At 42.1% G+C, this 11078-nt stretch overlaps 2 pseudogenes; one reads left to right on the top strand and one right to left on the bottom strand.

The window, feature by feature from the left end:
* Nucleotides 1-2074: 2074 nt before the first annotated feature.
* LOC103089993 (protein S100-A10 pseudogene) lies at nucleotides 2075-2379 on the top strand (annotated as a pseudogene).
* A 6734-nt stretch (nucleotides 2380-9113) lies between these two features.
* LOC103089730 (BET1 homolog pseudogene) lies at nucleotides 9114-9679 on the bottom strand (annotated as a pseudogene).
* Between the last annotated feature and the right edge of the window lie 1399 nt (nucleotides 9680-11078).

Here is an 11078-nt window from a genome sequence, read left to right as displayed (position 1 = left end):
CAGAGATCCATGGAGTGGTACATTCTCTGACTCCAGTTAGGAGCTCCCAGCACTGCTGCTAAGAGGAACCTTGGATGCAATCTCAGATGGGCTTTTGCCCTCCATTTCCTTTGCACAAGGCCAGATTCTGACTTCCAGGAGAGGCTGGGAATATAGTAGGCTCCTTTATGGGGAGCAGGTATTGCTGGGTCAGCATGGCTGGGCACTTTCTGCTGTAGGAGAGCAGATATATGACCACCAAGACATATATACGTCCCAGGGTGAGAGTACCCATCCTCCCCTGACCTCCAGAGTAAAACTCCCAAAGGCTCAGGGCCTGTCATCATGACTCAGCACCAAGGGACCTCCTTCTGGGGTTTCTGTTTTAAGGGTTTAATGTACATGAAAGTGTTGTGGAATGTGGAAAGAGCTATACAAATACTGATATAGAAAGTTGAGGCTTGAAACTATAAAATTCCTAGAAGAAGACATATGGGAAAATCTTCATAACCTTGGTTTTGGCAATGATTTCATGGATATGACACTGAAAGAACAGGCAACGAAAGCCAAAATAGACAGCAAACTAAAAGCCTTCTGCACAGCAAAGGAAACACTCAACAGGGTAAAAATGCACCCCAGAGAATGGGAAAAAGTATTTGCAAATCTTATGTCTCATAAGGGGTAATATCCAAAATATGTAAGGAACTCCTACTACCCAACAGCAAAAAAACAAATAACCTTTTTAATAAATGGGCAAAGGACTTGAACTGAGGTTTTTGAAAAGAAGACATACAAATGGCCAACAGCTATATGAAAAGGTGCTCAGCACCACTAATCATCAGGGAAATGCAAACCAAAACCACAATGAGATATCACATCATACCTGTTAGGATGGCCGTTATCAAACAAACAAAGTCTGGCAAGGATGTAGAGAAATTGGAACCCTGTGCACTGTTTCTGGGAATGTAAAATGGTGCAACTATTAGGGAAAACAATATGGAGGTTCCTAAAAAAATTAAAAATAGAACTGACATACGATCCTGCAATCCCATCTCTAGGTATTTATCTGAAAGAACTGAAAGCAGGATCTTAAAAAGATGTATGCACGCATGTTCATTTCAGCATTATGCACAATAGCCAAGAGGTAGAAGCAACCTAAATGTCCATTGACAGATGAATGAATAAAGAAAACGTGGTATATACATACAATGGAATATCATTCAGTCATAAAAAAGATGGATAAACCTTGAGGACATTATGCTAAGTGAAACAAACCAGTCACAGAATGAGAAATACTGCATGATTCTACTTATATGAGGTATCTAGAGTAATCAACCTCATAGAAACAGAGAGTAAAGTGGTGGTTGCCAGGGGCTGGGGGAGTTGCCAGAGGGAAATGGGGAATTGCTGTTTAATGGGTATAGAGTTTCAGTCACGGATGAAAAATTTCTAGAAATCCCTGTACGACATTGTGCATATAGTTAATAATATGGTACTGTACACTTATGAATTTGTTGAGGGTATATCTCATTTGATGTGTGTGTGTGTGTGTGTGTGTGTGTGTGTGTGTGTTTACCACAATTGAAAAAAAAAAGAGGCTAAGTGATTTACTCAAAATTCAAAAGCTAATCAATGTGGTCTCATTTTGTTTTTTTTCCCATTATTATAGTGTAACTCATGAAACTTTGTGGTCAAATATATTCTTTACTTATTCAATAATTTTTTTTTTTTTTTGGCCACACTGCATGGCATGCGGGATCTTAGTTCCCTGACCAAGGATCAAATCTGCACCCCCTGCAGCGGAAGCATGGTGCCTTAACCACTGGACTGCCAGGGAATTCCCCATTAAAGAAATATTTATTGCATGTCCACTATGTGCCAAACATTGTTTTAGGTGCTGGAGATATGACCATGAACAAAACAGACATAAATGCTGATCCTTGTTGAATTTTAATTCGAGTGCTGGGAAGATTAAAAAAAAAAAAAGACAAACGTGTTTATAGTATATTAGAAGGTGATAAACTAAGCCCTCATTCCCAGCTAGCCAAGTGACCCCTCCACACCTTGCGCTAAGGTTTCAACAGACCTCACTGAAATGCCATGTCAAATGGAACATGCCATGGAAACCATGATGCTCACGTTTCACAAATTTGCTGGGGATAAAGTCTACTTTACAAAGGAGGACCTGAGGATACTCATGGAAAAGGAGTTCCCTGAATTTTTGGAAAATCAAAATATTGAAGGACCTGGACCAAGTAGTAAGATGGTTAAGTGGGCTTCCAGAGCTTCTTTTTGCTAAATTCTGGGCTCACTATTGCGTGCGATGACTATTTTGTGGTACACATGAAGCAGAAGGGAAAGAAGAAGGCAGCATGGAGCCATTACTCCCACCATGATTAGAGTTCTCCCACTGGGGCGCTTAAGGAATCTGTCCCATAGCTTCCCCCTGTATAAAGATTTCAGGAGCAGATAGGGCCCCTTAGAAAATGTACAAATAAAATCCAACTCCCATTTGACAAGCAGAGAAAGCAGAGTCAGTTAAAGCCAGATAAGCTTTTTTTAAAAAATAAATTTATTTATTTATTTATGGCTGCATTGGGTCTTCGTTGCTGTGTGCACGCTTCCTCTAGCTGTGGCGAGCGGGGGTTACTCTTTGTTGCTGTGCACGGGCTTCTCATTGCAGTGGCTTCTCTTGTTGCAGAGCACGGGCTGTAGGCGTGCGGGCTTCAGTAGTTGTGGTTCGCAGGCTCTAGAGCACAGGCTCAGTAGTTGTGGCAAACGGGCTTTGTTACTCCGCGACATGTGAGATCTTCCTGGCCCAGGGATCGAACCCGTGTCCCCTGCCTTGGCAGGTGGATTCTTAACCACTGCGCCACCAGGGAAGTCCCAGATAAGCTTTTTCTTTTTCTTTTTTTTTTTTTTTTTTGAGGTACGAGGGCCTCTCACTGTTGTGGCCTCTCCCATTGCGGAGCACAGGCTCCGGACGTGCAGGCTCAGCGGCCATGGCTCACAGGCCCAGCCGCTCCGCGGCATGTGGGATCTTCCCAGACCGGGGCACGAACCCGTGTGCTCTGCATCGGCAGGCGGACTCTCAACCACTGTACCACCTGGGAAGCCCCCCAGATAAGCTTTTGATTTTTATATTGGTCACATCCTCTTGCCCTCAATAAACAACTTCCTTTTTTTCGTTCCTAAAAAGATGGTGATATGATAAAGGCTAAGAAGGAAAATAAAGCAGGGGAGGGAGATAGGGAATACAGGGGGAGGCGGTCCACTTTAAATAGGTAGAGGGCATAGCAAATGCAAAACCCCTTGGGCAGGATTGTGTCAAGTGCAGAGCAAGGCATCCCTGTGGCTGGAGCAGAGAGAGAGAGTGAGTGAGGAGGAGGATGGTGAGAGATGAGGTTAGAGGAGCAAAGGGCAGGGGGCAGGGCTTTCCTGGGACCTCTCTGGCTGCCTTATCAAGAAGAGGCAGTGAGGAAGTGATGGGGGAAGCCTGGAGGCGAGTTAAGCCCTTGCAATAACACAGGTGAGAAAATATGAGAGCTGGTGGTGGACGAGGTTAGAAATCACTAGATACTGAAGACAAAGCCCACAGAATATCCTGATGTGTTGATGGTGGGAGGACACCACAGAAAGAGAGGAGTCAAAAGTGACTCCCTGGTTTTGAGCCTGGAGAGCTGGAAGGATGAAATGGAAGGATGAGGAAGACCATGGGTCAGGCAGGTTCAGTTCTTGTAAATCAAATCATTGGTCAACTCCTTTATTCACTTGCTACATAAAATGAATTTTAATTATACAAAGCATACACATTCCCCTTGTAAAAATGAAAACATTTGAGCCCACCTTGGTCTTCTCTCCACCTTTATAGATTTAACTACTGTTATTTGTTTGGTATGAATGCTCCCAGGTCCTTTGCTAGATGTTTACGTACCTACAGATATTCCCTTGGAAAATATAGTTTTGTGAGTTCTGGAAGGAAAGAACTTTACATAAATACATCACTCTGCAACTTGCTGTTTTCATTCAATAATATGAGTTGGAAATGAGTTCATACTTGTACATAGAGATCTACCTCATTTGTTTTCATGGCTGCATAATATTCCTTATGTTAGACAACTTTAAAGGAATGGTGAATTCATTTGAAAGTGGAGAAAACTTTTGCAAGGTGTATTAGTCAGGGTTCTTCAGAGAATCAGAATATATTTATACAGGGGCAGAGAGAGGTGTGGCGGACAGGCAGGGGAAGCTGCCCTAATTATTGCAGAAGGTAGAAAGAGGATTGCAGAGAGCAAGGAGTTGTTTTTTAGGAAAAGTGGCAACAGAGATGGGATTCCCCCATGCTGTCCTCAACTCAATGTTTGCGAAGGCATATTTCTTATTAACCTAGGAGACGTGAATTGTTCCAGCAGTGAAAGTGAATGACTTTATAGACTCATAAACTCATGGATCCCTGCTGCTGGCAGTCTCATGCCATTATTGGCAGTTTACTGCCCTGTGCAAATGGGGCCTTTTCTGCCACGTGGGGTGGAAGGCAGAGGGCTGGAGGCAGGCAGGTTCTCACTCTAATTTGAGCTGCTCCTCAAGAGATATGATCATGGGACTTCCCTGGTGGCACAGTAGTTAAAAATCCGCCTGCCAATGCAGGGGACACAGGTTTGAACCCTGGTCTAGGAAGATCCCACATGCCGTGGAGCAACTAAGCCTGTGCACCACAACTACTGAGCCTGTGCTCCAGAGCTCCTGAGCCACAACTACTGAGCCCACGTGCCACAACTGCTGAAGCCCGCGCACCTAGAGCCCGTGCTCTGCAACAAGAGAAGCCACCACAATGAGAAACCCATGCACCGCAACAAAGAGTAGCCCCCCCGCTCTCAGCAGCTAGAGGAAGCCCATGTTCAGCACAGAGGATCCAACACAGCCAAAAATAAATTAAAATTTAAAAATTTATTTTTAAAATAAAGGAGAGATGTGGTCTGGGAGAAGGTGGATCACTTTCAGTCTTTGAGATACTCTTAGAGATAATCTCTAAACAGACAGACCAAGGTTCACAGCAGGTGCCTTATACCAGCATGAGGCCCATGGACTCTAAGGACTGGAAGGACCCCAAGGTTCTTCTTAAGCCAAGGTCTTTATGTTGCAGCTGAGGAAGCTGGACAACTTGATCATCAGAGTTCATGTGTAAGGTCCCATCTTTTGTTCTGAAAACTGAATCGTATAAGCATAGGATTGGGAATTCCTAGTTTAGCATCAGTTTATATTTAAAAGTTTTGGGTGGATCGTTGATAAAAGCTTTGTGTGAGTCGGCACTAAGATATGGTTATGAAAAGTGAACATGTTATATTTAAAGATAGTCATTATATTTATAAAATAAAATTAATACATGTTCATGGTAGGGAATTTGAAAAATATTAAAAAGTATATAGACAAAGTCAGAAATCACCCATAAAAGCCAACATCTCTACTACCTAAAGCCAATAATTGTAAATATTTTGTGTGTACGTATAGGTCAAAAATATTATATAAGGCAATCATGTTGCATCTACAATTCTGTATTGCATTTAAAATTAAACTTTTTATTTTGAGATAATTGTAGATTCACATGCAGTTGTAAGAAATAATACAGAGATCCCACGCACCCTCTACCAAGTTTTCCCCAATGGTAATATCTTGGAAAAACTATAGTACAATATCACAACCAGCACGTTGACATTTATAATCCACGGATATTATTCAGATGTCCCTCTTTTACTTATACACATTTGTGAGTGTGTGTGTGTTTAGTTCTCTACAGTTTTATCACGTGTGTGGTTTCATGTATCCACAACCACAGTGAAACCCAGAATAGTTCCAGTACCACAAGGAGTTCTCATTTTGCCCTTTTATAATCACACCCCCTTACTCTCATACCCGCTCACTCATTCCTGACCCTGGCAACCACTAATCTGTTCTCCATGTCTAAATTTTGTCTTTTCAAAGATGTTATATAAATGAATCATAACTACCTTTTGAGATATATATATACATATGTATATATATATATATATATATATATATACACATATATATATATATATATATATATAAAACCTTTTAGAATTGTATTTTTCCACTCAGCATAATTTCCTTGAGATCTGTCCAGTTGTGTATCACTAATTCACTTCTCTTTATTCCTGAGTACTATTCTGTGCTATGGATGTACCAGTTTGTTTAACTAGAGGAGGTGAGGTAGGTCAGCCATGTTGCCTGTTGTCCCTGTTTATTTTAACCTCTACCAAAAAGAGTTGAAGGACATCTGGGTTGTTTCCAGTTTTTTGGCGATTAAATAAATGTACAAGTTTTTATGTGAAGATATGCTTTCATTTTTCTGGGACATATGTCCAAGAGCTTGATGACTGGGTCATGTAGTAATTGTGTGTTTAATTTAGAAGAAACTGCCTAAAATTTTTTTTGAAGTGTGAGTCACATTTTTTTTTTTCTTTTGGCCATGCCACGCAGCTTGCAGGATCTCAGTTCTCAGACCAGGGACTGAATCCGTGCCCCCTGCAGTGAAACGGCACAGTCCTAACCACTGGACCACCAGGGAAGTCCCTGAATCACACATTTTTAACATGTAGTGTGAATATTTCTCTAAGTAATAAAGTAGGCTTTGCAAAAGAGATTTTAAATGACAACATTATATTGCATGGGATGGGTATAGCATAATTTATTTAAGCTTTTCCCTAATGTTGAACATTTTGGTTGTTTCAGATTTGTCTTTCCCTGTAGAAATCATGATTAGACGCCTGCATGTGCAGTTGGTGTGAAGAACAGGCCGGCTGGAACTGTTCTTGCCGTGCCCAGTGATGAGAAGGCTCTGAAAGATTGATTTGTGCTAACTTCACTGCACAGGGGCCTGAGGGAGACATCAGAATGCCACCCTTTTTGTTGTTCAGTAAGAAATACAACCATCGCACACACAGGGAGTGTGCATGGTACCACTGGCATAAATGACATCCCCTTTGGCCTGTGTTGGAAGGCTAACATAATTGTAAACTCCTTTTTAGTTTACCAGGAGAAAGATACCAGAATGCCACAACTCTTCCTGTGGTCAAGTGCCAGGGTGATCAGATGGTCCCCTGGTGAGCTTGGAACCAGGAAACGGGTGGACTACCTCTAATGGCCCCATTTTCGTGGTCTAGTGCCTTCTTCTCATCTTGGGAATGGTCTTGTCATAGAACAGAACTCAGGACATCTGCTGGCCGAGATGCACACGAGGGCTTCAGTGGGCTCTGCCCATGGTCACTCTCTTGATTTCTGCATGTCTGTGTGCAAAACCTCTTCTGATGGACACAATATTTATATTGTGAATTGATGCCCTCAGTCAAGTCCTGTGAGCCAGTAGCTTTTCTCTCTCCTTCCATTGACTGTGTCTTTGGTTTTTGATCCATTTTGGGTGGATTCTGCCATTCAGCACTCAGTGGGAAATGCAGTTTCCTCATTCCTAAGTTTTTGGATGATACTTTACTGTAGCCTCTGAGTACTTACAGCTTCTACTATTATAAATAACTTTCATTATTACATATAACTTGCGCTCTTACAAACAACCCATTCTACATGCATCTTGTCTTTTTAAAATTATTTCTTTAAGGGAAATTTTAGAAGCGTAGTCATTGGGTTCAAGAGTATGAACATTTTCTTTGTTGGTGGCGGTGATCATTTATAATAATGCCATCCCTAGAAAAGTATAATAGCTCATTCTGGAGCTCTGTGAGAATGCCCACTTCATCTACTGGCCAGTAGATGTTTTAATGCAAATTTGGTAAGTGAAAAGGGCATCTGTTCTAATTTGCATGTCATCGATTTTCAATGGGCTGAGAGCTAACGTGTAAACAGCCTGCCCCCTAAGGCAAGGCCAAGGGTTATCAGCAGGGCTGGGCCACTTCCAGTTTTCAGAAGTGCTCAGGACTTTGTATGGCACTGACCACAGTAAGAAAAGATTCCTCTGCTGAAGGCAATGGCGATGGAAGCTCCCTACTGAGCATGTAACTTGGAGTCCCAGGCAGTACAGACAGGTGGGCTTCATTCATTCATTAATTCAATGAACAGCTCTTGAGTACCTCCTTTCAAGGGACTATGTATGCTAGGAATTGGAGGATCAGCCAGACACACTCTCTGCTCTCAGGAGTTTATAATCAAGAAGATGAGACAGACAGATAGTTACAAAACAATGTGATAAGCACAAACAGGGTGCTAAGCCATAGGAACAGAGAGAGGGAAACACCAAGTGCAACCTGAGGGGTGAGGGCCAGGGATGACTAGGTTGAGTCTTTTTTTTTTTTTTTTTAACTTTCCTTGAACATTTTATTTCCATTCACAGCTTAGCAATTATTTTAGCTTCACATCACTCTGTCATAAATGATAACCAAATGGGCTAAGTAGCTAAAATCATAAAATTATTATAAGCCAAGTCAATGTTATATATATAAAGTTAATATAAAATGACAACTATACAGGTACACATTTGTTTTGAACCTTACTAGAAATATGCCAAAATAACAAGTTTTATTAAAGAATGAGGTCCTTGGGCAGAGGCGGAAGAAGAGTCATATTCATCAAAAATTATTAGGAAAACTGTAGGTAAAGAGACATCAGCCTACAGTTTTAACCAAATAGAGGAGGAAAGGAGAGTACATCATCAGGGGTGATGACAGTTCAGGAAAATACATTTACCATCCATCACAAACTTTCTCACCATCTCAAGAGCTGAGCACAAGGCTTTCCAGGCATTGTTATTTTCCCACTAAGTTTCTTTATGTGGAACATAAACGTACATTTATGGTAACAACAGGATATTATACTGCTATTTAACCTGACAGCAAAAAACAGGAAAAAAACTTACTAGGGCCAGACTGACCTCGGACCATCTCAATACCCCTGAAAATAGGGGCAAAAAAATGAATCATTAAGAAACAGTATTCAAAGAGCACTATATTATCTAATGTGACTTATAAAACAAGTAAAATTCAGTAATCTTTGATGGAAAAAGCTATAGCATTATTTGAAATTTAGGAATGTTTTGATGCTGATTTTTTACTGAAGTGATGCTCCAAGCGGGTAAGTTGGAACAAATTCCAAACTCACAATTACTTGCATCACCTCGGTTTAATAATCCAATAAATGACAAAAAAAGACAAACAATGAAAACAGCAGCTTTGTTTGGCTCCCTCTGGATAAAATCTTCAGTTTTCCCATGGTTTTACCTAGAAATCCAGTTGTAGAATCAAACTGTGAATCCATTTCAGCTAATCATTTATTTTGATGTTTAACTTCATGGCCTATTTCAATGGAAAGAGATTTTATAGCAGTTACTTTGTTTCCCAGACTTTCTTGCTTTTTTTTTTTTTTTGCAGTACGTGGGCCTCTCACTGTTGTGGCCTCTCCCGTTGCGGAGCACAGGCTCCGGACGCGCAGGCTCAGCAGCCATGGCTCACGGGCCCAGCCCCTCCGCGGTATGTGGGATCTTCCCAGACCGGCGCACGATCCCATGTGCTCTGCATCGGCAAGCGGACTCTCAACCACTGCGCCACCAGGGAAGCCCTCTCAGACTCTCTGTGAGTCTCTCATTTTTTTCTTCACAGACACTATACCCACTATTAGGGTAGCCATCGTTCCCATAGTTGCCAGGAGGTACTCCTTCACCCAGGCCTGCACGCCTCATCCTGCCAGAGGAGCGGGGGAAAAGGCAGGCGGAGGGGTGGGTAGGAAGAGGCCAGGGGCCACCCGGACCGCGTCCTCAGTACCAGGGCCCGGCGAAACACTAACTGCTTCCCCTAAAGCGCCACGACAACAATGCAGTCTCTAGGTTGAGCCTTAAGGATAAGAGTTCAAGGGAACAATCACAGGCAGAGTCAGGCAAAGGATTGGGTGAAAAGAAATCTCAGAAATTGTAGGTTAAACAAAGGGCAGCCCAGAACATCAAGATTAGAAGTAAAGGCAAGAGGTGAAATTCTAAGGTACCCCAGAACCTTAGAGAGCTCCAGGTGCTCTTATACCTCTGATCTGTTATCTGTGGTACCCAGGGTTAAACTGATTGATCCCTGCCCCAGGCAGAATGCTCCAGCCATTAAAGAGACCCTGCATGGTGAGTCTGAGCTCCAATACTCTTCAGAAGTGAGGTGTATTCATCTTCATTCAGCCACGTGGCCTGTCTCACAAGTTGACTGATTCAGTGATGCTGCTGTGAGCACTGGTGGACTTGGAATCAGAAACGTCAACTTGAGACCTTGAATAAATCATTTAGTCTCCCTGAATCTCAGTTTTTAGTTTCTAAGATGAGGGGAAAAAGACTTTATAGGGCTGCAAGAGGTTCAAATGAAATAAGGCATGTAAAAGTGTTTTGCAGCTACAAATATTTTGGTTATTACTATTACTATTAAGCTTAAAATAGTCATTTATTCATGGAAGCTCTGTTAATTGGCAGCTGATCCCTTCTATCCTCCTCTCAGACACATGTGTTCCTAAGAATCCCCTGGAACTTGGTCCAGCTGCAGATTCCCAGGCACCATCCCAAGCAATTCTGATTGAGTGGGTCTGGGTTGGTCCCGTGAGTTTGTAATTTAACAAGACCTTGAAGTAATTATGATGCAGGTGGTGACACAATCACACGCTGGAGAAACAGGAACTGAGTTCTACTGGGTTGGCCAAAAAGTTCATTCAGTTAATGAATACATTTTTCAATAAAGTTCTTGGTGAAAATGAAAAACGTGCCTTTTATTTTTACTTAAAACTGAATGAACTTGTTGGCCAGCCCAATACAGTCGAATGTAGCAGGACTAAAGCCTCCTTCACCATTCTGAACTGAGTCTCCAAAAATGCTTCTGAACGCAACTGGTACAATTAAGTTTGAGACGCCTGTAGGATACCCAAGTGGAAATGTCCCCAGGTATTTGGGTAGCAGCTCAGGAGAAAGGTCTGGGTTGGAGGTAAGATTTGGGAGTCCTCAGTGTACAGGTAACAGATGAAGCCATCACGAGGGTGGGGTAGGATAGCCGTGCTTCAGGTCCCAGCACTGCTTACTGTTTATGGGTCCCCATTTGTTTTAGCTTCTACCAAAAAGA

The sequence above is a fragment of the Lipotes vexillifer genome, unplaced genomic scaffold, assembly GCF_000442215.2.
Source record: "Lipotes vexillifer unplaced genomic scaffold, Lipotes_vexillifer_v1.1 scaffold71, whole genome shotgun sequence".
NCBI lineage: Eukaryota > Metazoa > Chordata > Mammalia > Artiodactyla > Lipotidae > Lipotes > Lipotes vexillifer.
Note: the sequence above shows the minus strand (reverse complement) of the source record. Positions and strands in the feature narration are given on the sequence as shown.